The sequence below is a fragment of the Camelus dromedarius genome, chromosome 18 (assembly GCF_036321535.1).
Source record: "Camelus dromedarius isolate mCamDro1 chromosome 18, mCamDro1.pat, whole genome shotgun sequence".
Lineage (NCBI taxonomy): Eukaryota > Metazoa > Chordata > Mammalia > Artiodactyla > Camelidae > Camelus > Camelus dromedarius.
In genome coordinates, this window is record NC_087453.1 from 47,218,675 (window position 1) to 47,245,338 (window position 26,664).

The 26,664-nt window shown below is 59.3% G+C and overlaps 1 protein-coding gene across 1 annotated transcript in view; it reads left to right on the forward strand.

The window, feature by feature from the left end:
- Positions 1-698: 698 nt before the first annotated feature.
- Positions 699-26,664, forward strand: part of SYNDIG1 (synapse differentiation inducing 1) — a 65,056-nt gene continuing 39,090 nt past the window's right edge. The window contains exon 1 of the mRNA XM_031434349.2: positions 699-902. The gene's annotated coding sequence lies outside the window, so the exon portion shown is untranslated. The remainder of the gene's footprint in view (positions 903-26,664) is intronic.

A 26,664-nucleotide genomic window follows, 5' to 3' on the forward strand; every position in this document is an offset into this window, starting at 1 on the left:
CCCCCCCCCCAAGCTTCCTCTGAATTCCCACTGCCCAGGGCCAGCCCTGCAGGCACATCAGCCGGGTTTGGGGCTGGGCTGGGGTCCTGGAGTCTGGGCCCCGTGCCTGGTTACCTCTTCGTGGTTGGCTGGTCAGGACTATAAGTGGGTCCTTATGAGCCTCAAAAAAAAAAAAAAAAAGAAAAGAAAGAAAGAAAAAGAAAATCCAAAACAAAACCCAAGCCGGAGCCGGGGGAGGCCTTTAGGACCGAGGGGAGCCGTCTCTTCTCAGAGCCAGGCATCGAAGCTGCCCTCCGGGTCCCCGGCGGATGCCTTCTTGCCCAGCCACTCGCACCCTCACATTCCCAGACACCGACCCCGGGCCACCTGCCAGACGCGATCCCTCGGGGCCCCGGGGGCCTAGGGCACAGCTGGCGACCGCCTTCGCGCGGGGCCGCTCCCTCCTCCTCCGCCTCCTCCTCCTCTTTCTCCTCGCTGCCATCCCCCGAGCCCGTGGTCGCCGCCTCCGGCACGCGTGTCTCCAGGCTCGGAAGCCGAGCGGCGCGCCCCGGGCACCCCTCGCCCACCCGCCGGCCGGGCGCGCGCCGCGGGAGTCTCCCCGCACCCTCCTTTCCCGGGAGCCGGAGGGCCCGGCTCCGCCCGGCCGCCGCCGCTGCCCGGCGCCCGGCGCTCCAGCACGCGCGGAGCAGCCGGGGGCGCGGGCGACGAGCGCAGGGCCGGAGAGGCGCGGAGGGAGCGGAGGGGAGGGCCGGGCAGCGGCGGGGGCGGGGACCGGGAGCCGAGGAGGCAAGGAGCAGAGGCGGTCGCCTCACCGCCCCGCGCCCCGCGCCCCGCGCCCTCGCTCCCTCCGGAGACGCGCGGGCCGCCGCCTGGGCGCACTAGCGGGTCACCTTGTCCAGGAGGTAAGTGCCTACCGCCCCGGCAGCCTGGGCAGCGGAGGGGCCGGGGGCAGCGGGGCGGGGGCAGCGGGCGGGCGCGGGAGGCGGCCCCCGCGCGGGAGGGCATCCTGGCTCCGCCTCGGAGCGCGCACACCGGCGGCGGCGCGGCGCCCGGGTGAGTCGTGGTGGTCCGGGCGGCGGGACCGGGGAGGCGAGGGGTCGCCAGGCGCCAGGGAGGGAGGAGAGGGCGATGAAGATGCGGAGGAAGGGGCCGTTGCTGTCAGCCCGGGCTGCAGCTTGGCGCCTCGCCACCCCGGGCGCCCCGGTGGCGCGGAGGGGCCGCTGTGCAAAGTCGGAGAGAGCTGCTGAGACCGAAACCCGGGAGCGCCGCGGAGCGGGGCTGCTGGGGGAGGTGGAAGCGCGCGGCGGGCGTGGGCTCTGCGGGTCCGGGAGACCCCCTCGAGCGACCCAAAGGAGACCGGCTGGGGCTGGTGAGCGGGGCCGCCGCGGAGCTGGGGACCGAGGTCCATCTGGGACCGGGAAGGGAAACGGGCTTCGATTCTCCGAACGGAGGGAAAGAGGAAGGCGAGGGTGCCAGCGCGCTGGAGATGGGGACTCTCGACAGGCGACCGGGACAGAGGTGGGGACCCCGGGAGCCCCTCGCGCCCGCGAGCTGTCTGGTCCCTGGCAGCCGCGACAGCCCGCAGCCCCGGAGCCGCCAGCCCCGCGCTGAGAGGGGATGAAGGATGCGCTTTGGGGCTCAAGTTCTCGTCTTGATTTCCCTCGGTATAAAGAGGCTTGGATTACAGGCAGAATCGGGCACTTTTCCTAGGGTAGGGGCTTTGATGGGGTGTGTCTTCTGCAAGACCCCAGTGGAGTGGGCACTTGACAGCCTTGCCCGGGGGAGGCTGCCAGTGAGGTGGCTTGGCTTTTCTGAAGGACTCGAGGAAGGGGTCCTCTGCTCGCCTTCGTTTCCTTGGGGGTCCCCTTGCAGGCAGAGGCTTGGGTGCCTAGCTCAGACTTCAGGTGCGCACAGCCCTTCTGCGGCGTCAGCTGCGCTGGCGCCAGCAGGCTCCTGGCCGGACTTGCTGTCTGCGCCTTCGCTGGCCGCGTCCGGGTGTTCAGTGCAGCAGACACTAACCAAGAGCTTGGCTGACTTAGGGGCTGGTGGGGGGGGGGGGTCCCAGTTGTTAGTCAGAGTCAGGCTCAGTGGTGGGGCAGGCAGCAGCGTCTGAGTCGGTCCCCCTCCTGCTGGCCAGTGCGTCTGGTCAGAGCCCAGAGGGAGCGGCTGCAGACCTGCAGCCGTGGGGCGAGCCGCCTGTAACCAGCCCCAGAGCCGGCCAACTTTTCCTTGCTGAGAGACACTGCCTGGCAGTCAGTCGGCAGTGGTGCCAAGATGTGGTCCCCTGGGGGGCCTGGCTCCGTAAAGGCTCGCAGCGGCCAGAGTGGAGAGCCCCCCGTGGCGGTCTGATGTCCGTTCTGGCTAGGACGGGAGGTAGCTGGAGCGAATTTTTGCATGAATTACTGCATGCTGTGAGCCTGGTGGTTCTGTGAACTGTCTTTCTGGAGGTCGGACCACAGGCACAGGCCTGTGAGACGTTTGAGGCTCAGCCCTCGGTCTCCCCTGACTCCAGCACCCTGGCCCCTTTGTTTGTGGCTGATCTGGTGCCCCCTCCCACCCTGCCCCCACCTTCTGCATGAGAATGAAATCATCATAATCAAGAAGGCCTGGTTAAATAAAGGAAAAACTGGGGAAATCTACGTCTAAAGTTGTTTACAGTGGGAAATTTCCATGGTTCACAAAGGTGGGGTGAACAGTGCACTCAGCCCACCTCACCCTCTCCCCGTTGCCCTCCCCTCTGTCGACACCCTCCCGGAGTCCGGGAGCTGTGTCTGAGGAAGGATGTGGAAACCCTCCACCTCTAAATGTGGTTGTGACGTTTCATTTCCTCGCCATCCTCAGAAACAGCTTCTTTGAATGATTCCTTTTGGGGGTTAAAAAGGAAAACTGCTAACATTCCTTGAGGCACAAAGAGGGGAACTGAAGGAGGAGAGAGAATTTCAGATCCTGAGAAAAGAGACATTTGAAACATTTCTATTTAACTTGTATCGGCAGACAGACATGCCAGGCGGAGTGGGGGGTCGGCTTCCGGTTGAACCAGGATGAGCAAAAGACGTTTTCTTTCGGTTAAGAAAAAAAACCTTCAAAGCTCAATTCATAAATTGTAAACAATTCATTTCTTCCTCATTTAGCACGGGCGTAAATTGCACTCACCTTTCTCATTAGCTCCTAACGCACGTCTTCTCGGGAGTCATTACTGTTATAAGAGAATAAAAGATGTTTTCTTACGTAAGTTTCCCAGGGCAGACAGCAGTCGGTGCTATTCTGAGGTTGGTGAGAGTATTCCATCTCCGTTAGGGAACACACGATTGAGCGTCACCTGGCACGTCTGAGATGCCCTCTGGAGACCCTGCTCCTTCAGATGGGTTCCGAGTGTGGGGTCTGCTGGCTGGAGAGGGGTAGCCTGGGCTGGCCTCCAGGGACTGGGGGAGGGTGGCCCCCCACGTGGCCCCCCCACCCCGCACACCTCTGTGCCTCCCTTTACAGAAAAGCTGTTCCTAAAAATTGTCAACGATGTGCCTGGAGGATTCAGCCAGACCTCTGGGTACCTTTGTAAGGCGTCCTTGGCTAAGCTTTTGTGATATGATTGAGCAGCCCACAGGCCGGCAGTTTCATGTCCTCCGACCCCCTGGTAGAACCAGCGTGACCCTGAGCCTCTCCTGTTGGCCTTCTTGGGGCCCGTGCACCCTTGTGGCCAAACCCGCCGAGCGCTGCTGGGGCCTGTGGTGCGAACACTCACATCGTCAGCAACCTTCTGAGCGCGAGGGGCGCGGGCCCGGCGATTGGAGGACTGGGTGTCGGTCTGTCGGCATCAGCAACACGAGGGGCTGATGAGAAGCAGGACGGCCTGGCCCCTCGGTGGGAAGTCATGGGGCTGTTTGGGGTGAAAGGCGCTGCTGCGGGGGACCCTGGAGCCACGGCCTGGCCCAGCGTCACTGCACCGGCAGTGCTGTGCCAACGCGCCAGAAACACCGAACGTTAAAGGCTTCGCGTGTTGGGTGCAGCGGACGCTGGAGGCACCTGCCCGCGTCTCCAGGTCAGGAGGAGCGCGGCGTGCCGGGTCACCGGCGCTGGTTTGGCACGTGAGTTTTCTACATTTCTCACCGCCAGATACTGAGACTTCTCTGATTCCTCCCGGGAGTTCACAAACCTGTCTTAAAGGGGAGCTGCTCTGACTTTTTCAGGCCCCAGGCTGCACCTGGGTGGCCTCAGTGTGGCTTTTCTGTGACACGGGCAGCATGAGGATTTGGATGGGGAGTGAGGAAGGTGGCTTTTCCCGGCCCGACAACTTCTGAGGCTCCTGCCGGGAGCCAGGCCTCCATCTCTGGGCTCTGCTGCTGCCTGCTGCATGACCGAGACCACTTAACTTTTCTGAGATTCTGTCTCTTTTCATCCGTGCTTCTTTCCAGGATCTTGCAAACAAAATATTTATAGCTGACACAATTTCTTAAAAATGAGACAGACTCCAGCTTAGGAGCACTGGCGTGTCTTTGGACGCCTCTTTGGGTGAAGGTCGCGTTGCCCGGCTCTCCGAGAACACAGGGTGAGCCCAGCCCTGCCCTGCGCCTGCAGCGTCTTGTCAGCAAGGGTCAGAATAGGGCCGGTGTGCCCAGGTCCACACGGTGTGTCCCCAGGTGGGAGCTTGCCTGGGCGGTGGGAACACTCCCGACAGGTGGGTTGCGAGGGGACATCTGGGAAAGGCCCGTGAGCGTTAGCTTACACCTGCGCCTTCAACACAGCTAAACCTGGCCTCACGTCGCGTTGTGAGAGCTCTGGGCGCGGGGAGGGTGTGGCCCAGTGGCAGAGCGTGTGCTTGGCGTGCGCGAGGTCCTGGGCACAGTCCCCAGCACCACCACTGAAAATAAGTAAGCCTCATCATTTCCACCTCCAAATAATTAAATCGTAATTAAGAAAAAAAGCTCTGTAACGCACGTTCTCTAGGATAAAACGCTCTAAAGCAGATTACCAACGAGCCGCGAAGCACCACTGACCACACGCGATGATTTACGTTACAAAAGTTGTTTAGATCAAACGCCCAAATCATCTTAAACCCTTTTATCATAAATAACCTGTTAAATTGCATAAAATGAAATAAGATACAACATGTAAGTATCGGGCCCCAAGATAACTGTTAGAACTAAGACCAGCAAGACTGGGAGACAGCACACGTGTGCAGAAAATGACGCACGCGGAAGCTGCTCCCAAAGGCGCCGCTCAGACCAGCCCAGGGACGCCCCTGCCGCTGACTCGCATGGAAGGGGTGGACGCGGGAGCTCAGCTAACGTTGTTCTGGAGAGGTGGGGGTTTTTCTCTTTGGGGCTCTGATCAGTGTTCAGAGGAAAACGTTTCGAGGTTTTAGTTCCCGTTGGCTCTTGTCCATCAGTCATCTCTGAAGGGCTACAGGGACATTTAGGGGCCGTGACTCCGAGGGAGAGAGAAGGTGGCTGTTTACCGACTGCAGGTTGATGCTGCTCAGCTGAGATTCATACCTTAACAAGTTTCACTTTGCAAACACTCGACCTCACTGAGGGACCACTTTCCAGACGTGCCTCCCGGCTGTTTCCTCCGTGATCTTTCTGCTGGGAAACGGCAGTGTCCAAAACAAAACCGAAAGGCAAACAAACATTTCAGAAAATTAGAACCCTCGCCTCAACTTTAGACCAAAAAGAGTCCCACAGGGGGAAGACATCCCACCTCAGACATGTTGGGGCTTCCAGCTGCTCACGTCGCCTCTCCCTCCACGGGCGCAGCATGCAGCTTTGGGTTCGCTCTCCTGATCCTGGCCCCGCATCTGGGCCACGGGCTCTCAGCTGCTGCAGGGGTTTGCAACGGGGGTTTGCCTCCCAGGATCCCAGGAGGATGAAGTCCCGGGACGGGGTGGGGACGCAGCAGCTGGGGTGGGCTTAGGGTCTGTGGGAGGACTAACTCGAGGGGCCCCACGGATGCCCACGCCACGCCCCGAGAGATCGCGGCCCATTCTCCCGTCATTTGCAGTGTCTAAAATTGTCTTGAAATAAAGTACGTGCCTTCTGTAGCCGACCTCGGCCCCCACCCAGGCGTTTTGGGGGGTGAGGTGCTGTGTCCTGTGGGGCACGCAGGAGAGTTGAGATGAGCCGGGTGGGCCATGTGCTCAGGGGCTGAGACTCTGTCTGAGCACAGGGCCTGGCCCGCGCCTCTGGCTCAGGCGTCGGGAGACTTCTTTTAAGAGCAAGCCGTCTGCTCCAGACTCCACCCTGTGGGACTCGGACGGGGAGGGGACCCTGCCCCGGGCAAGCCTACCTCTCCCAGCCCAGCCTCATATTGAAGCCATCCCCACTTGTCCCCAAAGCAGCTTTGAGACAGAGACTGTCAGGCGCCCGATGGTGGACCCTCCTAACCTCCCCGACTCGGCCCAGTGTCCCTCTCCAGAGACTCAGAGCAGGAGGGCCCTGATCCCACCGTCTTGGGGCCTCTGTGTGACGTTCCTGGCAGGCCTGCTGAGCTGGATGCTCTGGGTGCAGGCGTGTTAGTGCGAACAGGGGCGCAGAGTGTGTCTGGGGACATCACAGTCTGATTTAAAACCACGGACCCAAACTGTGCAGAATAAGCACTTTCTTTCTGTCGCTGCACCTGGAGCAGCTCATTTGCCAAGTCCCGTCCCAGGAAGGCCACGTACTTGGGGCTCTGCGGTCACGGACCTGCTCCTGCCCAGATTCCAGTCATCTCTGCGTGCACACCGAGAGGCCAGCCGGGCGGGGGGGACCCAGAGCAGCCGTGCCCCCCACGCTGGTGCCCTCTGTCCAGTGTTTGATCCGGGTGCAGAGCAGAGCGGTGGTCGCCCGTCCACGGACCAGGCGCCAGCATCCATCAGGAAAGTGGAAGCTTTGGAGGTGTCCCTGTGCCCCCTCTTTGCCCCCGACACAGAAGCTCCTCCAAAGTCACAGGCTGATCCCACTGGCTGATGGGCAGCTGGCCCTGCCTCCCCTGCTGCTCTGTGCACCCAGGACAGGAGCAGCCAAGCTCCCAGATGGTGCCAGAAAGGGCTTCCCGGTGACCTCGATGGGGGGTTCCCGAGCCACGGCCCACCCAGAGCTGCTTGTGTCTCGTGGTCCAGCTGCTCCAGGCCCCGGGCTCCTGCGTGGGTGTCCAGCAGCCTTCAAATTGTCCAGTTTAGACCTGTAGCCACATCCCCTTGTGGGCTGGAGAAACACTGCCTCATGGGAGGGACCCTGATCCGTCTGCCATCGCTGCTCCGCTCGGGCACTGGGACACAGGGGAAGAGGAAGAGGAGGAGGAAAGAGGCAACCAGCTCCTCCTCCGTGGTGCTGTGGCCACCACACCCCTCCCCCTGCTGTTGGGGAGGGACCAGCAGATCCTTCCCGACGCGTCCCAGGGCCGTCCCAGGGCCTTCCCAGGGCCTTCCCAGGGCACAGCTCCCGCCTCCAGCCCGGGTTCCCCACGCCCTCGAGCACCTCTGCTCCGTCTGTGGAGCGGGAGCATGGCCTCCGCTCCTGACAGCCACCCCCAACTCAGGGCCGTGCTCTGGGCTTGCCGCGTCAGCCCTCGGGAGAAAGCCGTGTGACCTCTCGGGTCCATCCTCGGGGCTAGGGCCCCGCGGCCTGTGTGCACATGGGCGCATGTAAGCTGGGCCTGAGGGCCGGCGTCCCGGGTGCAGTGGGGCTGCTCTGGGACTGGGTGACCATGAGAGGAGGGGGAGGCTCAGGCAAGACCGCAGGTTTCGGGACTGGGGACGTGGCGGGCGGGGGAGGCAGGGAGAGCGCGTCCCAACGGGGCCATGGCACACCCTCCCTCTTGGCTGCAGGTGTCCTGGGCCCTTCAGAGAAAACTGAGGCCGTGGGGCGATGGTGAGCGATGCTGGGGCCCAGGGAGGCGGAGAGCTGGCGGAGGAAGGGCCTCTCTTCTCACGGCTTTGGTGCTCGGACGCCAGACTCGGGCCCGTCTGGACCTGCGGCGCCTGCGGGACTGCATCCGCTTCCCGAGTCCCCTCGAGGTGGCCCTGCTTTCCCTTCTCCTTTGGGAGGAGCTGTTCTGCCCACCTGAGCGGGCACCTCCCCACAGAGCTGGCCTGGCCACACTGAAGGGCCCCCCATTTCTGGGTCACTGAACTTGGGGCCGGACAGTCTGCCGAGTCTCCTAGCTGGTCTGCAGCTCGTCCCAGGCGTGCTCCGGGAGACCCACAGGAGCCTCTCCCGCTCGCCCGCGCACCCTCAGCGCCCCCTCCCGGGCGGGGGTGGGGGGAGGCTGGGAATTGTGCTCGTTGTTCCGTTTGAGTCCATACCAGCCTCTCCAGAGCCCTTCTTGCCCTTTATGGGATGAGCCCCGGGGTTGCCTGCCGGCTCTGTGGCCAGAGGAGGGCCTGGCGTGTGGACCTGGGTCCTCAGGGTCTGTTTGTTTAATGTTTGTCCCTAAGTTCGCGTCTGCCCACCCCCACGCCTGCTGTGAAGCTCAGATCCCTTGCTGGTGCTGTGCACCTGTTGGACGGACACATAGACGCAGGAGGTTCCATCTTTCGAGAAAGGCCAGACAGGACAGGTGGAGTTGGCGATCTGTCCTTCTGTGCTCGTGGTGGCTTCCACGCAGGTCGGCAAACGGGGACCGGGCCTGAGGGAAAAGCCCAGCTGTGACCCTGCCAGGAGCCGTGGGCCTGCAGGCGTCCTGCAGAGCACGCTGCAGCCGGAGGGCAACTGTGTCCTCTAACGCCACAGGCCCCAGGTGCTGCACAGGACATCCAAGTGCACTGCATGGCGGCCACCCAGCGAGCCCTGTCCGGCACCGGCCTGCTGCAGGCTCTGGGCGCGAGGCTTTTCCCAGAAGCTAGAAGCGCTGTTTCTCTCAAACGCTGCCCAGAAACGCCGCTCTTCCTGGAATTTGTATTCAGAGTTTCGGATGATTCAGAAATAGATGTGTGTCCACATCCCCCACCAGCCCTGCACTGGGTGTCCCGGGGAGCCAGCCTCAGAGAGCCGTCCTCTGCCTGCCTCCCCAGCCCGCCCCACCCCGCCCCACCCAGGCCCCTGCCCGGGGTGAAGACACACCGTAGGCACACGCGTAACTCACCCCTCAGGCTCTCCCTCGCCCTTCCTCCTCCTCCTCCCCGACACCCCTTCCACCATCAACACCGACTAGACACACACCTCCTGCCGACATCTCTCAGTAGCTTCTGAAAGGTCTCCACCGGTTTAGGATAAAACCTCTCCATGAAGTGGGTACAGCAGGAACACACAGCAACATTACAAAGGCCACACACGACAAACCCACAGCTGGCATCCCACTCACAGGTGACAGACTGAAAGCTCTTCCTGGGGGGTCAGGAATAAGACAAGGATGCCCACGGTCCCCACTCGTGTCCGGCACAGCGCTGGAAGCCCCAGCTGGAGCAGCCAGGCGAGAAACAGAGATGAGAGGCACCCAGATCGCAGAGGAGGAAGTGAAGACTGTCACTACTTGGCGATGACATGATACTGTGTGTAGAAGACCCTGAGGACTTCTTATAAACACTGTTAGAAGTAATCGATGAATTCAGTAAAGTTGCAGGATACAAAATTAATACACAGAAACCTGTTTCTTTTGTATACGTTAATCATGGACCATCAGAAAGAGAAATTAAGAAAGCAGTCTCGTTTACAATTGCATCATAAAATTGAATACCTAGGAATGAAGGTAACCAGGGAGTGAAAGGCCTGTGCACTGAAAACTGCGAGACATGAGAGGAACTGAGGAGGACACAAATAAATGGAGAGGCATCCCACGCTCACAGCTTGAAAGAACGAGAAGTTGTTAGAAGGTCCATACCACCCGCAGTAACCTGCAGGTTCAGGGCAGTCCCCACCGAAATTCCAGTGTCGTTTTCCACAGGCACGGAGCGAGCAGTCCTACGTAAGAAACACACAAGACCCTGAACAGCCAAAATAATCACGCCCCAGGGGTGCTCTGGGCGGCACGGTGGCTGTAACTAGCAGCCCTCGCTGTATATTTGAAACTTGCCGAGAGAGTAGATCTTCAAAGTTCTCATCACAAGGAAAGAGTGGTCATTACGCCCGGTGGTAAATGTCCGTCAGACTAATCGTGCTCGTTTCAGAGTGTGGACCGGTGTTGAGTCATGGGTCGCACACCTGGAAGTGGTGTAGTGTTGCGTGTCAGCTAAGCCTCAGCGCAGCAACAGCACGGCTGCGGGACGGGTAGCTTGGCTGTTTCTCACACTCAGCGAGCCCCGTCTCTGGGCACGAGCGGTGGGGTGGATGTCGGACCATCCAAAGGAAAAAACGCAAGCGCCCAGGGGACGAGGATGAGGCCACCCGACTCTGGTGCTTCCCCATCTGCAGAATGGAGGAGGCGCCTGCCCCCTCCTTGCTGGGCTTACTGAAAAGGCAAGTGGAGATGAGCGGGGAGAGGACTCGAGTCGGGGACGTGGGGAGGCTCAGCGCAGAGAGAGTGAAGACAGTCTGGAGATCTCCTTCACAACATGTGAACATACTGAACACTGCTGATCCGCACACTTGAAAGCAGTCCAGATGGTGAATTTTATGTCGTGTGTTTTTACCGCAAAAAAAAACAAAAAAAAAACAACCCTATGTTAATTGGAGCACCAAGGCTCTAATTTCCAGCGAATAGCTGACGTGGACCTTTCCGATGTAGCCGCAGGAGCAACGCATCCCTGCCACGTCCCCTCGGTTGTGTGTGTCACCAGCCCAGTTATTTCTCAGAAGCATGTTCTGGAATGTGACGCTGAGGCCCATAGTCAGAAACTGGGGCATGAATTAATACCACCAATTTTGCACATTCTGTGGGTGCTTTCCTTGTTACGTGAGTGAGTTCTAGGTCTTCGGAGTTCCGTTCAGTCTTACCGTTCTCCAGAGTTTTCACTGAGTTGATAAAAGGGACAAGTGAGAAAAAAATGGAGTTTGTGTGCTTGCGTGTCTAGCAGCCTCTCTAGATTTACAAGAAATCAGTGGCATGGCAGATTAGGGTCTAGCTTTTCGGCTTTTTCACTTTTTTTTCTCTTTTTCCTTATTTATATGCAAAGTAAAAAGACCTGTTTAAACAGCTGCGTGAGTACATAGGCTAGAAGTGAAACAGCAACAGATGACGGGAAAGCAGGGCGCAGGAGCTGGTCTGTGGGTTTGTTTTTCTGACGTGGTAAAGCCTGGGGTGGGGTGCTGACTCGGCAGCTCGGTGGGGTCAGGCTGCATCGCTACCACCTCCTGGCTCCCAGGTGGCTGCTGCAGCCCCAGCCATCACATCCGAGATCAAGGCAAGAAGTGGGAGAGGTGGACAGAGCCCCCCGGGTGGCGTTTGCCCAGAGCCGTTTGTGAGGAAGCCTGGGGTGAGGAGGAGGATGTAACCTTTCCAGCCTCCTGGTGCAGGTGGGCAAAGGCGAGACCCTGCAGTGGGTTCCCCACTCAGCCGGTGACTGTCCGCAGGTCTCAGTGAGAGGAGTGCCTAGGCGTCCTGTGGGATGGGAGATCAGACGGTGTGTTTTTGAACACAAGAGAGCACAGCGGTCTGCTGGTGCTGAAATTCCGCGCGGTGTCTGTGGGAGGGATGGCAAGCCGGTGGGCTCAAGGGAGGCGCCCAACCTTGGGCTTGAGCCGGGTGGCCAGGAGGAGGGCTTCGACTCAGACAGAGCCTGGCTGCTCCGCTGGGTGACCCTGTGCATCTCCTGGAGGTGGCAGATGCAGGTTCTGGGGCAGCGGACCATGGCAGGTGGCCCTGCACCCCGAGCTGATGCTGTGGCCTCGGGTGGCCCAGGTCCAGGTGGTTCTCAAAGCTGGCTGCACGGTGGGTCCACCGGGGGACGCTGAGAATTGGTGTGCACACAGCCAAGGTGAAGACTGCAGACTGAGCTTTGGTGACATTAAAGGAGCAGTGGAGCCGGCTTTGCGTAGGGAAGCACCTGTTAAAGCTGCACGCGCTGAACTCCGGTGCGCACAGACCCCTGGGGGTTTGCAGACGTGCAGGTCCGGGCTCAGCAGGCCGAGGTCAGAGCCTGAGGTCTGCGTTTCTGACAAGTGCCAGTGAGGAGGCACCGCGGCTCCTAGGGGTGGTGGGAGGCACAGGGTCTCGGAAGATGGGGAGGGCGTCCTGTCCCAGGTCTGAGCCCAGGGAGGGTCCCAGCTGCTTAGCAGGCGATGTCCCCACGTGGGGACACGAGGACAATGCTCACAGACAGGCTTATTCACCAGACGTGAACTTGCAGAACCTGGATTTCGGGTCAAGAAACAGAGTAGGCTTTAAGTTTGCCTTATGTGATATTTTTTTAAAAACCAAGTTCTTGATGTCCCTTTTATTTGAACACCTAGAGGAAAAAAACAAATGCTGGAGGTGGTGACTGCTGTGCCTCTGGGTGCACTGGGGTGGGTGTCACAGGAGCCGAGACTGCCCCCCAGGCTCAGGGGGGCGTCCCTGCCTGCCTGCGTTACTTAATGTTTACACATCAGAGACGAGAGCTGTTTTCTCAAAGAAAGTGATGCAACATCTCGCAGAGGGACTGGCACACTTGGCGTGCAGTGGGGCTAAACTACACATGAATGCACGTCCGCGTGTGCAAACACGCTGTGCGTGTATACCTGTGTGCGTGTGAGCCCATGCAGGAACCCACGTGCGCCACCCGTCTCCTTCCTTCCGCAGGATCTTGCCCCGTGGGAGGTGCAGTAGCTTGTTTGCAGACGTGAGTTTCTCTCATCTCCCCATGCTCCCCTTTTCCTGACCCCCTCACATCACGAGAAGTCCACTTCTCCGCCCTTGAAGGTGGCCTGGCCACCTGCTTGACCAACGCTGCTGGTTCTGACATGAGGGCTTCTTCTGGTCCTTGCCTGCCCGCCAGCTTGTGATGGAGCCCAGACTGGCATGTGGTCCAGCCCACAGCCACCAGGACCACCAGATGCGTCACTGAGGCTGTCCTGTGCCCTCCCACCCCCATGGAACCCCAGTGACTGCAGCTTCACAAGTGATCCCAGGAGAGACCAGCCAAGACCTGAGAAGCTCAGCTCAGCTCACCTGCTGACTCAGAGGACTGTAAGCAAATAAAACAGCTGCCATTTTAACCTGCTACATTTTGGGGTGTTTGTTACACAGCAAGTAATAACTGATACATGTGGCTAGAAAAAAGTGAACTGGAAAATCTCTGCCTAAAAATCTACATTTATACAAAATTCAATATTGCAGCCTATGGGCAAACATCGGCCGGGAGTTCAGCCGGCCGGCAGCTCTCCTGCGAGGGGGAAGCGAGGGCGGTGACTCAGCCGGGACCCCTGAGCCCGGGCAGTACCGGTGAGCTGCTGTGTTGTCACAGAACCTGAGCCGGCAGTGGGCAGACATCGCTCATTCTTCACTGACACCAAGTGCTTGAAGCAGTGCCCTGCAGCGCGACCTCCTCGTCATCGGTGCTCCGACCGTGTCCCTCTGTGACCTGGCTGTGGCTCCCGCTGCCTGGGGCACGAGGAGGACGGGTAGAGCAGATGGATGAGCACTAGTGCGAGACAGTGCTGACTGTCCAGCTCCAGACCTCCTGGGCGGCAGGACCGCTGAGGAGGGCGGGCGTCCTCTGCACTGGGACCCGTGGGCTTGGGGGCAGGCTCTGCTCAGACAGATGGATGCTGAATTCTGGGCGCGGGGCCCCAGGGGTGGGCGTTTTGCAGAACAGGAGTTAAATATGGAGGAAGACCCTCCTCTCAGCTAGAAGCAGCTCTCCTGGGCCCGCTGGGACAGACTGGGGCGCTGCTGGCTCTGGACAGGAAGGGCTGGCGCCGACCCCTGTGTAGCAGGCAGAGAGCCTTCTCCGCATGAGTCACTGCTTCTCCTGCCGTGACTCGGCCCTGTGCACGGTCCTGGCGCGTCTGAGCTGCCCGCGGGGGCAGAGCTTCCTGCAGGGGCCCCGACGTGGAGCCGGGCGCCCGGCTTCCCTGAGAAGGAGACACTCTGCACAGAGGAAGGTCGCGTCCCCTCCCCACTCCTCATGCATACACATGCACAGACATATTCACAGAGACACGCACACATACAGACACACGCACACACACGTACATTCACAGAGACGCACACGCACACACTGACACGCACACACGGGTGCATCCACTTCCAGAAACACAGCCTGAACGTAACTTGCCGCCGTGAATGTCACTGCTGTGGAGCTGCTCCCGGGGGCCGTGGGGGACGGAGAGCCTGGGGACGGCCGGGGGACAGACAGCCGCAGCCCCGGACTGTGTGCTTTATTCTGCACTAAGCAGCTCCCTGCTCCAGTGTGTCCGAGCACCTGGCTCGTTCAGCTGGCGGGATCTGTACGCGGCCCCCGGGCTTGGCTCAGCCGCCCCTGTGCCCACGCAGCAGCAGGGGGCCGGGGTGCAGCCAGGGAGCACGTAGGGGGCGCGGGGAGAGTCTCGGCCCAGGCTCCTATGTAGGCGATTCTCTCTGCTCTGCTCCCGTGTGACTGGCGGGAGGAGGAGGCAAAGGGGCCCTTCTGCTGTGCCGGGCCCTCTGGGGGTCGGTCTGTCTCCCCACCCCACGCAGGGCACACAGTTCCCAGAGAACTTTACGTGAGGCTTGTCTCTACAGCCTCCTGATTTTGATTTAGAGTTATTTCACCTAAGGTAGACATTGTGCTCTGCCTGTGAGCCCCCAGGAAGGGGTCTGCTTGTGGCTGGGAAATGCAGAGGCAGGGGCTGGGGATGGAGGGGTTGGTGTGAAGGTCTGGGCCGGGGACTCTGCCGTCAGCGGCCCGGCCTTGAACCCTGGCTCACTCCCGCCCTCTGCGAAGTTATTCACCCTCCCTGTGCCTCGGTTTCCCCATGAGTGGAGGGGAGACACAGCTGCCCCTAGCTGTTGTCAGGACGATTATGGGACAGGAGGGGCAGCGCCCAGCAGTGTCGCTGAAGTCAGGCCAGCGCACGATGGCTAACAGTTCCTCACATGGGGCCTGAGCTGAGGCCTTAACTGAGGCCAGCCAGGGCGGGCTTTGCACGGGGGCGAGGTGGTGCTGGGAGCCAGGGCAGCCAGGGTCCAGCGGGGCAGGTGCCAAGTCAGCAGCCCCGCAGACATTCTGTAACCTTGGAGCAGAGCCGGGGAGGCCAGATCCCAGGGGGTCTTGGGCGACCTCCCGAGCCTGGCAGAGGGGCCCAGTCCAGATGGCCCTGGGCTTCCCTGGGGGCCCGACAGCGGCGCAGGTGCAGGTTGGCCTTCCAGGACAGGGGCCGGGAGAGGCCAGGCGGAGCGGAGAAGGGGGCGGAGGTGGAAACTGCACAGAAAATAAGGCTTCAACGAGGGGGTGTGCCCCGTCCAGCAGGCCCCGGGGTTTGGTCCTCAGGACACCAGCTGACTGGCAGAAGTGATGGTGAGCCCGTTGAGGTCAGGTCTGTGACCCCTCAGAGGGCACAGGTGGCGACTAGCGGCATAGAATACAGCAAAGGGTGCCTAGGGGCTCGCGGTCTGCCCGCGGCTGGGAGGCCAGGCACGTGCAGCGTCTGCTGCAGGACGTCAGGTCACTCTTGGCAGGCAGGCAGTGTGATGGAATACAGGAGGCCCCTCGGACGCTGTCACCTGGACGTTCCCAGCCTGAGGTTCTGGCCACGCAGGGCCCGTGCGGGGGGCAGTGGGGTGAGGGAGGGGCTTTGGCACCGAGCCGGTCAGGGATCCAGAACAGCTGTCAGGACCACTGCAGCCTTGGGCGCAGACACATGTGGGGACACACCCTAGGGGGCTCCAGGGAGGGGGGGCCGATGTGAACACATACGTTATGATCAAACGATGAAGAGGAAACATAATGGTGACGCTGGCAATGACATCGACTGGAGTGCGCTCTGGGGACTGGAGAGAGTCAGAAGCAGGTAGTGACCGAAGACGGTGGGGTCCCCCCTGAGTGGCAGGTCCCTGGGCACCTCCCGCGTTGGGCACGTCCTGGGAACACAGTGAGACAGAAGACGCCGCCCCTCCCCTCGGGATGCAGCCACTTTCCTCTGATGCAGGGACATTTTGGAAGAAAAAACAAAAAAGTATAAAAATTCAAAAAGAATGAGAGACTCTGAGAGTGGGTGAAGGAGTAAAACCAGTAAAAACCTAAAGTACTCTGTGAACGAGGCATGAGACACTGTCACCCCCATGGACAGCCGGGGTACCTGACGCTTGGGGGGTCCAGGTCACGGGGGGACCCAGGTCACAGGGGGCCCAGGTCTTAGGGGATCCAGGCCACAAGTTCCCAGGTCACAGGGGATCCAGAACACGACGGTCCCAGGTCACAGGGGGCCCAGGTCACAGGGGATCCAAGTCATGAGGGTCCCAGGTCCCAGGGGTCCCAGGTCACGGGGGGCCCAGGTCACAGGGGATCCAGGTCATGAGGATCCCAGGTCACAGGGGTCCCGGGTCACGGGCAGCCCAGGTCACAAGGGTCCCAGGTCACAGGGCCCCCTGGGTCCAGCCCAGCTCTGTCTGGCCTGAGTGGTGCTGTGTGTCACCCTGGTCTCCTGCCTGCTGCACCCGTGACCTCCGGCAGCCACAGGGATGCTGAGCAGAGCCTTCTCCATCCAGGCGCTCAGAATGTGCTGCCCCCTTTTCTGGCCCCTGGTGGGCACCTGCACTCCTGTCGGGGCCGAGGCTCAGCCCAACACTGGGCCCAGGAAGCGGCCCCCACGGCCCTGCCTGGAGAGAGAGCCGTCCTGGCTTGGGTGACTCTGGTCAGCCACGTCCAGAGAGAAGCAGCAGACCTTGTGGTGGCCCCACTTAGGACAAAGGACCAGAAGGCCTCTGTTTTGTGCTGAGAGTGGGCGGAGCCAGGCCAGCACAGCCCCACCCACACTGCTGGGCAGTTGGGAGCAGAGCCCAGTCAGGTGGGCAGTGAGACTGACCGCGCCTCCCGCCTTCCCGAGTGTGAGCGCCTCGCTGACCAGCTCGCCCCCAGGCAGCCCCTCCCGCCACCCGCCGTCCACCAGGACCTCTGGCTGCCCCAGATCCTCTCAGCAGAGGGAGCGCACGTGTCCTGCTGAGTGGAAGGAATTCCAGGTGTTGGTGTAAGGGATGCTGGGTGGGGGCAGGGATGGGGTCTTTGTGCCGGCTGGAGATGGGGTTTGTGGCGGCCCTGCCACGCCGACCACTCCCTGCAGGGTTCGGGCTTTAAGGCGCTTTGCAGCTTGAGGCTGTGGAGCGCTGAGACGCTCGCACTGAAGCGGGGGAGCTCTGGCTGCTCTGCAAGACTCACTCTCCCTCCAGGTGCTGTGAGGTCGGCTTTGTTGGAAGCGCTCGGTACACCAGCATACCTGCACCACACGGCCCCTTGGTCTGAGACTCACGCGCTCACAATTATCTGTAAATCTCGTTGAAGGTTAAATGCACTCACTTCCTAGGACGGGTTTCCTCCGGGGCGTGATGCCCACGTGGGCGCCCACTACTGTGAAGGCTGCTTCGTGGTGTAAGTGGATTTGTTCTAACTGGATTTTCCCCCCAAATCAAATATCCTTTGCCAACAGTCATCTCTTACATTAAAATAAGTTCCGGAGGTTTTCAGGCGGCCTTCCACTGAAGTCTCCATGCAGAGCTGCGGCTGGTCTGACTCCCTCGGCGCCCCTGCTGTCCACGATGCAGGGCTCGGACGCTGTCCTGGTGGCCCCCCGAGTCCAGGGTCGTGGGCAAGGTGAAGCCAGGGCCCCGCAGCAGAGGCATGACTCACACTCACAACCGGGTCAGGTAGGAGCAGGCTGAGCGGGTGACAGGCGCCCGGGCATCCTTCTGACCTGTGCCCCAGCAGTGGCCGGGCCGTTGGTGAGTCGTGAACCAGCCAGATGCCATCCAACGCTCGGGGTGCGAAGCGAACCTGCATGTGAATCAGGCGTCTCGGGAAGCGGGGCTGCCGCCTTCCGGGAAGCCGGTTTCTCCATCCCGCTGAGCGTTAGCAGGTGGGCAAAGGGTGCGTGCGGCCCGAGGCCGGGCCGGGCCCCAAGGAGACATCTGTTCGTTGGCTCGTTTAAATCTCACAAAGGGTCATTCTAAAAGATGCGAAAGGGTGATATTTTTCCTTTAAAAATGGACAAATGCCACTGGAAGACGTTAACGCCATCACGGCCGGGGGACGACGCCGGGATAAGTGGGAACGCCTCACGTGCCACCAGGGAAGGGCTGGGGACCCTCTTTACAGGAAGGTCTGTTTTCAGTCCGTCTTCAGTGAGTTTCCCGAGCGCAGGCTCTCTGGGCACTTCCGTACCAGCTCAGAGGCCTGACGTGTCCGCTGGCAGACGGGAGCAGGTCCTTCTCAGTCTCTGTCTCCACCCAGACAACGTGCCCCCGTCATTTCTAGGGTGGACAATCCAAGGCAGCGTCCGTGTCCAGGCCTCGCGGGGCGTCACGCTCGGATGCGGTTTGCACGTCCATTCCACAAGGCGCTGGGTTAACGCCCAGCCTTTGAAGTGCTAATCACATTAGCACGTTGTCCGAGCGCCTGCGCTGCCCGGGGAGGCCAGCTCACGGGACGTGGGATCTCCGCCTGGAGGCCGGTGCCCGGGGAGACCCCTTCCCGCGAAGCGGAGTGAGTTACCCTCGTGATCTGTGCGGACAGTCGGCCCTGTGCCCAGGGCCCCGGGGGGCCCACTGGAGCGTTTTCTAATTAGTGAGGGAAATTGAAAGCAGAGGCAGATGGCTTACCGACTCTTCCACATAAACACGAAAAAAGTGAAGAAATGAGACTTCCGCAGGCTGGCACGCATCTGGAGTAACTTGCGGCTTTTAGGAAACGAAACGTATCTAGTTGTCTCCTGATCTCAGTACCTGGTGTGTCTGCGCATTTCATGTATTTCAGTACGTTGCACACTTTATTTTGTACTTTGTGTCGTAGTACGAGTGTTTGGCTTTGAGTGTTCTTCTCTAAATCACACACTAAACCTCTTGAAAATTGCTATTTGGTTGTGCTGCGGGCTGAGTGTGTGTGTCCCCTCAGAATCCATATGTTGAAGCCCCAGCCTCGGGGGGGGTGGCAGCTGGAGGTGAGGCTCTGGGAGGTGACTGGGGTCAACTGAGGTCAGATGAGGTCAGATGGGGCCAGTGGCCTTAAACGCAGAGGAGGAGCGAGGTCTGTCTGTCCAGTGCAGGCCCCTGGGACGGGCGTGTGAGGACCCTCTCGGAAGCCACGCTCACCCCTTGGTCGTGGGTTCCGGCCTCCGGATCTGTGGGGGGACACGTCTCTCCGGGGTATCTGACGGCAGCTGTGCCGGCCCCGGGTGGCTGCTGCGATGTCATTCAGGTGACACAGCTGAGCCCCATTTGTGGGCCCGCTGGCTGCGCACAGCCAGGCCAGGCCATCTCTCTGCCCAGCTGCTCTCCCAATGGGAAGCTTCTTGGAGCAGAGCCTGGAGACAGGGCTCTGGGGCCAGACTGGCTGCGTTCAGAATCCAGCTTTGCACTCAGTAGCCGTCTGGCTGTCAGACCTCAGTCCCCTCTCCTGAAAAGGGCAAAGGTGGTGACAATGCCCCCCTTACAGAGTGGCCGGGACTTACCGACTGTGAGGTGCTTGGCTCCCCGGCCTCTGTGGGGTCCATCCATCTCGCTGCCAGCTGTACCCTGTGGAGGCCAAGAAGCCGTCCTCTCACATCGTCCGAGAGTGTCACGAGTGGGTTCGCCTCTGTGTGCTACCTCTGAGAGCCCGGAGCTGCTCCTGGCAAACACCTGCACCTTCCCCCTGTGGCCCTGGCCCAGCAGGAGGGCCGGGGTGCGAGTGCCTGGGAGCAGCCGGGGAGCAGCGGTGTGCAGGGCACGGTGTACGAGGCCCCTTGGGTGGGGCAGCCCTGCGAGCAGGCTCCCGGGCCCAGCACCTGCAGCTCACACTCCCTGGGCCCTTCTCTGCGGCCACTTGCTCAGCTCTCCCTGCCCGGTGTTTCCAGAACCGCCTCCCAGATGAACTGTCTCCACTCTAGTCCTCGTCGTGGGGCCTGCCTGGCAGACTTGGGCGTCACCGTGGACGCTGAACCGGGGTCCCACCGGGATGGTGTGCCGAGGCAAACGCCACCCCCGGCCAGCGAGGCGGGCCGGCCGTGTCACTGGGGGGCAACATCCCTTGGGAAGGGGCCTCGCCTGTGTGTGTGGTCGCCCTGGGACTCGCAGAGCGCCACGACTCCCAGGATGAGTCATCTCCCGGGCACCGAGGGGAGGGAGTCTCAGGGAGACAGACGCACGCGTGCTCACAAAGGCATCCTCCCCTGCGGAGCCACCTGGGGAAGAAGGTGACTTTGGAACAGCCACCCGTCGGCCTCCGAGGGCACTTCAGTGATTTCATAGACAGAGGTCGTCCCCTGGGCCTCCCTCCCAGAATCTCGTAAGAACACGTAACTCGCGTTTCCAGACCCAACCCCCCTCCCCAAGTGCAGTGGCATTTGGCTTTTGGTCAGGAAGGCGTAGAGCCCTGCAGGGCTGTCCTCAGCCACTGAAGGTGACAAGTCAAAGTAAGACGGGTGTCGGCAGCTGAACCGCAGAGCGTCATCGGACACCTGCTCCCAGGGTGTCTGGAAAGCACCTGCATTTACATTTATTCTACCTTAAACTCTGACCAGTTAAGACCTTCAGTGGACATTGACTTAACTCTGACAGGGCCGTGCCGCGCTCTTTTGGACGTCATGGCGTGACGTATGTCACACCTGTGCACCACGTTTTGGGGGTCCTTTATCCCCGCTGTGTGAACAGGCTTTGCCCCAGATTTGTGGCTGGGTCCCAGCGGCTCTGTGGTCTTCCAGCACCTGGTGAGCGAACCGCCGCCCCCCTCCTCTGAGCCGCTCCCTCCTGTGGGCCTCGGAGGGAGGCTGGCTTCCCTCGCCGGAGCAAAGGCTGCTGGCGGCTGGGGACTGATGAGATGGTTCTGCCTGGATCGATCACCAGGGCGTGAGAAGGACGCAGCTGACAAGACTGGTTAATTAACCAACTACTGCGTAGGTGGCACCAGCAAGGTGAAGGGGAAACACTGGGGAAAATGAGCCAGAACCAGGAGAGAGGCCAGTGCCCCAGATCCGTATCCTGGCGTCCAGAACCAGCCGTGCTCACAGCAGGTGCGCAGGAGGGAAACACAGTCAGCACCGTGACTCACCGCGTCCACGCGGTAAAAATAGCCAGGGCTCCTGAGACGCTCGCCCATCTCTGCTCCTGAGATGAGACGCAGAGTCCTCACGGGGGCCTCCCCACCGCTCCCGGTCCCCGTGCCCGGCCCTAGCCTTCCCACGGCCCCACCTGCGCGGCTCACCTGTGAGACTCACCGCTGCCTCCCAGCACCAAGGACAGCGCCCGGCCCCGCGCAGGCGCTCGGTCTGTGTTGCTGGATGAGTGGGTTGAAGACTCTCCTTCCTTCAGGTCTGCTCCTGACAAAGACGCCCCCTGGGCTCCAGCCGGAGCAGCTCTTGCCACAGGCGTGCTTGGCGGGTGGGTCTGGAGTGGCCTGTTCCAGAGCAATGCAGGCCGCAGCGTCTTTACTCCGAGGCTCAGAGAAAGATGCTGTGTAAATGGGACCATGTAAATAACAAAAATGTTCAAGGAAGCCCATGGAAGGAAAACAGGGAGTGGTGGGGGCTGAGACAGAGTGCAGAAACGCGCGCCGCCCGCGGGCTGACCGGCCCTGCCCTGCGCCTGGGCCCCCGTCTGTGGCTGCGAGGCCATTTGGGGGCCGGTCCTGGGGTTGTATCTTTTCGATTGTGAAGCATAGACATTCTTAAGTTTGCCGCCTTCTTCAGAGTGGGTCAGGACCCAGAGTTGAAATCTGTAGTTCATAAAGAGTAGCTTTAACTTCAGGGAAGTAAAAACAGGTCAGCGGGGCTGGAGCACAGAAAGTTGGGGGTCGGAGCTGAGGTGCAGAACTAGACGGGGCTGGTGTTTGCTGGGCCTCCTGGGCCTTGGTCGGCACCCAGGACCGGTGTCCCTGGTGGGATTTACCCGAGTGTCACCAGATCACAGTGTTTCTGGAAGACCCCTGTGGCCACTGCCCCGGCCGGGAACAGGTGTGGGAGGAGCCTGGAGACGGTGAGACGGCCTGGGTCCCAGCTGGGAATCAGGATTTTCAGTGACTCGATTTCCACGATGAGAAGGAGGAGGGGGTAAAACAGGCTCCCAGGTCTGGGACTTGGACAGGTGGCCAGGGGGTGGGCGTTGACAGACACAGGCAGGGAGAGGAGCCAGCAGGGGGCCTGGCGTGCGTTGAGTCTGATGCTTTGAGAGGTCCTGGTGGGGGTCTGTTGTCTGTGGCACGTGGGTGGCAGTTGGCACCCGGGGAACAGGGACGTTATGCGGGAGGAAGGATTAAACCCAGCACCCAGGGCTGGATGGAGGAGGGTGACCTGGCAAAGGGTGGGGAGGCCTGGGATGAGGGGGCCGGGGTATGGGAGGGCCTGGGCCTGCTGTCAGGAACCAATCCAGGTTTGGGGGAAGAAGGCCCCCGGCGGCGGAGCGTGGCAGCAGCCCTCCCTGATGCCTCCAGCATCCTGGTGTAGCGTCACGTTGTTCCCCTGAAAGCTGGACGAATAAAATCTCAAACTTAAACTTTCCAAAATTCAAGTCTCTGGAAGGCCTGTAACCAGGAAAGGTCCTGACCTGGACTGGCCCGTGGCCTCACTTCCAGGGCAGTGGTGCCCCCTGGACCCGCCCTGCAAGTTGGTGTGGTCGCCGCGGCTGGCGGGCCACCCCTGATCAGCTGGTCAGTTGGCCAGACAAGGAGAGAAGCGAGGCGACAGGCAGGTAGCTGCAGCCTGGGTCCTCGTCCAGTCCAGGGGGGACATGAGAACAAGGAGGGTCTGGCTGGAGGGTTTGGGTGCAGGTGGCTTTCTTGGGAAATGACTCAGGGAGGAGAGGGTGCAGGCAAGGGGAAGGGTGGTGACAATCAGTGGCTCCTTAGCAAGAGTCAGCGCACGGGCGACCGGTCCAGCCCGAGGGTGGTCCCGGCACCACCGGGGTCCATGGTGCCGAGGTCGCTCCTGGGCCGCTGACCCTTCCCCCAGCCGGCAGGCACGCGGGCCAGACCACACCTTCTGCGGCGCCCGCTGCAGGATGGGCATCGCGGGCGTACAGGCCGGTGGTCAGTGTCTGTCGCAGCAGGATCAGGAGCTGTTCCTGGGTTCTCCTGAGGGAGAAGCCAATGAGAATCGGCGAGAGTCTGGGCTTTTCCGGGAGATGCTGCTGCTGGGGGCTCACTCCTAAGGCCCCTCCTTTGTGTGGATCCAGTTCGAGCCTGTCCCTCTGCACTTCCAGGAACCCAGACCTGGCCACAGTCAGAGGGCTGTGAGCTCGGGAGCCCAGGGAGGGGCCGCGGGGCTGGGAAGAAGCCCCTCCCTGCACCAGCACAGCACACAGGGCAGTGTCGGCGAGGCCGCAGGCTCCCCTGGTTGCTTCTGAGGACGTCCCTGCTGGAGAAAAGAAAGTGCGCCCCCAGCAAGTGTGAGCTGGGCGCTTGCACCCGGACCGGCCTCCTCTGCTGTCCAACCAGGCCATCTGTCTCCTGGTCCAGGACACACTGTGGACAGTTTGCCCAGAACTTGTGGACCCATGCAAGGGTCTCATCACTAAGAAGGGCAGGGGGTGGGCAGGAAGTGCACTGTTCCCACAAATCCAGGACTCGCTAAGCAGGAAGGTCGGGGGCCGTGGTCCCTCGTAAGAGCCCCGCCCAAGGGGCTGCTCAGGGGTAACTGGAGTGGAGGGTCTGGGTCTCCCTGAGGCACGTCTGGGCTTAAAAGCAAAGTCCAGTAAAAAAGGAAAAAACTGCCTGAGAAGAGGAGAGGCTAAAACACGGACAAGGGAGGTGGGAAAGATGCAGAGAGATGACCACACAGTGGTAACAGTGGGGAAACGGGGAGTTAAAAATAAGGAGATAATATTGTAACTGTCAAATCACTCAAAGCCCCAAGAAAGAAACAGGTCGATGAGATTTTAAAAAGACTGACAATACCTGTTAAAAATAAGCAAACAAAAAATAGAACCAACACAATTAGGGAGGAAGTCTCAAAGTTAAAGATCGTAATTTAAAATAAAAGCCAAAAACATCAGTATCACTAATTATCAGAGAAATGCAAATCAAAACTATAATGAGGTATCACCTCACACCAGTCAGAATGGCCATCATTCAAAAATCCACAAATGACAAATGCTGGAGAGACTGTGGAGAAAAGGGAACCCTACTACACTGCTGGTGGGAATGCAGTTTGGTGCAGCCACTGTGAAGAACAGTATGGAGATTCCTCAAAAGACTAGGAATAGACTTACCGTATGACCCAGCAATCCTATTCCTGGGCATGTATCTGGAGGGAACTCGAACTCAAAAGACTTGTGCACCCCAATGTTCATAGCAGCACTATTTACAATAGCCAAGACATGGAAACAGCTTAAATGTCCATCAACAGATGACTGGATAAAGAAGATGTGATATATTTACACAATGGAATACTATTCAGCCATAAAAAAGTAATACAATAATGCCATTTGCAGCAACATGGATGGACCTGGAGATCGTCATTCTAAGTGAAGTAAGTCAGACAGAGAAAGAAAAATACTACATGATATTACTTATATGTGGGATCTAAAAAAAAAAAAAGGAAAGAAAAAAAACAGGACACTAATGAACTCATCTACAAAACAGAAACAGACTCACAGACACAGTAAACAATCTTATGATTACCAGGGAAAGGGAGTGGGAAGGGATAAATTAGGGAGCTTGAGATTTACAAATGTAAGCCACTATATATAAAAACAGATTTTAAAAAAAGGTTTCTTCTCTATAGCACAGGGAATCATGTTCAATACCTTGTAATAACCTTTAGTGAAAATGAATGTATGCATGTACATGCGTGACTGGGACACTGTGCTGCACACCAGAAATTGACACATTGTAACTGACTGGACTTCAGTGAAAAATAAAATAAAAGCAGAAAACAAACGCGCACTCAAATTTTCCAGCAAGACTAGGAATTGGGAGCAAAATGCAGCTCTTCAAAAGTGATAAAAAAAAAAAAATAAAGACATGATTTTTCTGGCTCCCAGGCCCACCTTCCCTACAGGCCCACTTGGGAAAAACAGAATTGAGGGAAAAAGGAAATAAATAGGGACAGAAGTAAGGAGCCTGAGATTAAATAAAGAGCATTGCTGCCAGGCCCGTGAGAAATAAAAACACGGTTACCCAGATGCCAAGCCCCGCGGCCGAATGCGTTCACAGTGATTTGAGAAAGTAACACAGTGTAGAGAGACTATAAATAAAGTGTGTGAAGGATTCCGCAGGCTCGAGGTGCAACTCTCTCTGGGGTGAGCGTCAGTTCACTGGATGGTGTCCCTGGGATTTTTGCAGAAACCGCTGGTGCAGACACCAGTCACTCGGAGTTTACGGCCCGATGGGCTACAGGTGTGCTCTGCTTCACCCAAGAGGGCTTCCAGGGACTCAGCAAAGGCGCACACACGCGCACACGTGCGCACACACACAATCTCAGTTAGCTGTGATTTTAGAATAAATCTGGAGCTCCAGTTCCCCATGTGCTCTGGGCTCAATCTCCCATTTATCACCGGTGGTACTACCCTCCTCCTGTGCTGGTGTCGGTGATCCAGCCTTGCCCGGTGCCTACTTCTTCTAACTTTGGGGCCCGCTCTGTTGGAGCCCCCCAGCTAGGAACAGAGGAGGCTCCCAGTCCCGTGGGCTGCATGGACCATGGGGCGTCTGCAGGGCGGGGGGCGTGAGGACTGGGGCCTGTGCTCCGGATTCCCTGGAGCCATCAGGGGAGGGACGGCGATGGCGTGAGGCTGAAGCAGTGTCTGTGTCCGGGAGGCGGGGAGCCAGGCAGGGCTGGCGGGGCCGGTGGTGAGCAAGGCCGTCGCTCAGAGGCAAAGCCTGAAGGCATTTTTGCAGTTGCAGTAGGTGTCGTGCAGAAACCAGTTTTCCAGCAGGAATTCTGCTGTCCTGGTGGAAACACTGGATCACCTGGTGATCCCTTTTCTCACTTCCTAGGACGTAACCAACCTTTCAGCAAAATGTTTTTGTCAAGAGAGACGCCTTGTTCTGAAAGAAAGCTCCGTCCTTCCAAAGCTCCTGCAGAAGCTTACCTGCCTGGCGCTCCGTCCAGCTCCAGCCGAGTTCTGAAGCAGTATTTTGTGCATGTGTGTATGTGCATATGTGACTTTAAGCAAGGACAACAATGGTACTCAATCGGGAGGCTGATCAGAAGCAGCACATCCTGAGGTTCTTGTATTTTCTGCAAAGTGGTAAAAGAACGAACTTACATTCCACTCAAATAACTCCAATGTACCACATCTTACTGACTTGGACACCAAAGTCCTGGCTTCCTTTTTTGAAGGAAGTCATTTTTTATTGCGGTAAAACACACCTTATGTAAGATTCACCATTTTAACCGATTTTAAAGTGCGGCTCAGTCACTTCAAGCACATGGACAGCGCTGAGTGACATCACCCCACCCGTCTCCAGAGCCTTCCCAGCCTCCCAAGTTGAAACTTACACCCACGGAGCAGTGAGTCCCCGCCCCTCCCAGACCCCGCTAGCCGCCACCCTGCCTTCTGTCTCTGTGCATTCGACAGCCAGGTACTTCGTGGAAGTGGAACCAGACGGTGTTTGTCCTTTGGTGCCTGGCTGCTCTCGCTCAGCTTCCAGCTTTCGCCCATGTGGGCGCAGGTGCAGAATTCCCTTCCTTTTTAAGGCTGAGTAATGTTCCACGGTGTCCAGATCACACTTGGTTT